We start from the raw sequence: 1417 nt of genomic DNA, 5'->3' as shown, positions 1-1417 counted from the left end.
CGGGTGTTGGGAGGGGGTGTCACTGCTGTCATGAGCTGGGCGGCCTCAGCTGCAGTAACTGCACCCCCACCTGCACCCACAGCCTTCGTGATGCTTCACCTGGAGCTGCTGTGGCAGGTCCTTAAGACCAGTGGGACGTCATCATTAGGCTTCAGAGTTAACACCCCGATCCGGCAGGCTCCGTAGAAGCTTGGTGGTGCCTTTCCCCCCGCCCCAGCATGTTGAATAAGGAAGCCTGGGGGGTGCAGGGACCGTAAAGGATAGAGGGGCCGGGGGCTCCCGTGCTCTGCGCCGCCCCCCCCCCGGACAAGCCGTGAAGACTCCGTTCCCAGGACGATCCAGCGCCGCGTTTTCCCCGCAGCCGCAGCCACGTTCGAGTCCCGGCCAGAGAGGCCGCAAGAGCGGAGGTAAAACGCGGACCGGAGTAGCCGCAGAACGGAACGGAACCAGATTCCTCTACCGGGTAGACAGGGGCGCTCAGGCCCTCGCCAGGCGCTGGTTCCTCCCCTCGGGGAAACTGAGGCAGGAGGCACCGTCCTCAGCCACAGCCGGTTTATTTAACTTGTCGGGGACAGTGCTTGTCCCAAGGCTGTGACAARATGCACTGCGGTGTCGGGTGGCCTCCTTCCCCACGCACCCCCTGTCCTGCTCATGTGCAGAGTCCAGTTAAGGCSCCATGGTGCTAACACAGCTAATTACGCTCATGCCAGCAAGGGGAGTTGCCAGGAAGCAGCAGGAGGAGCCCAGACCACCACGGTCACAGCCTGGACCTGCACCACAGGCTGCACCTTGATGGGTTCCCCTCCACGCTCTGCATCCTGTGTAACCCTCCCAAGGAACGGGATCTTTCTGCCTAGCACAGGGAATTTAGGGAATGCCCATAGCGGTCGTGGTGTCTCTGTCACGGAGATCCATCATCTGCCAAGATGCTTCTGGGCCTTGAAGATGACTGGGGTGCTTAAAGATGCTGTGATCCATAAAGATGCTCCTGGATAACATGCTCTAGATGATGTGCTTGAGCAGAGGGAGGACTAGACATTCTCCAGAGGTCCCTGCCAGCCAAAAAAAAAAAAAAAGTGGGATCCTCTACTAGGGAATCCCAAAGCCTGGATCCAGACCCAGGAGCCTGGATGCAGCTGGAGACCATGGACGTGGTTGAAGGTGGGAGCTCCCGGAGGCGGCACCAGCGGGCGCCACTTTTATGAATGAACCCGCCGGGCGCCAAACGGGCCGCCGGCCCCGCCCTCCCGCGTGACGTCACAATGCGGGGCTCTTCCCCCCCCCGCCGCGTCACCGCTCAGAGGCTCCCCCGACACCCCCCCCCCGCGCGGGCTGCGCCCCCTGCCGGGCGCCGCCGGGCGCTGCAGGCGGCGCCGCCGCCGCTTTGGGGCGAAAGAGTCCGTAAAACGTTAAAAAA

Source organism: Nothoprocta perdicaria, unplaced genomic scaffold (genome assembly GCF_003342845.1).
Source record: "Nothoprocta perdicaria isolate Ctin4 unplaced genomic scaffold, notPer1 scaffold_288, whole genome shotgun sequence".
Taxonomy (NCBI): Eukaryota; Metazoa; Chordata; class Aves; order Tinamiformes; family Tinamidae; genus Nothoprocta; species Nothoprocta perdicaria.
This window is presented reverse-complemented; position numbering follows the sequence as displayed.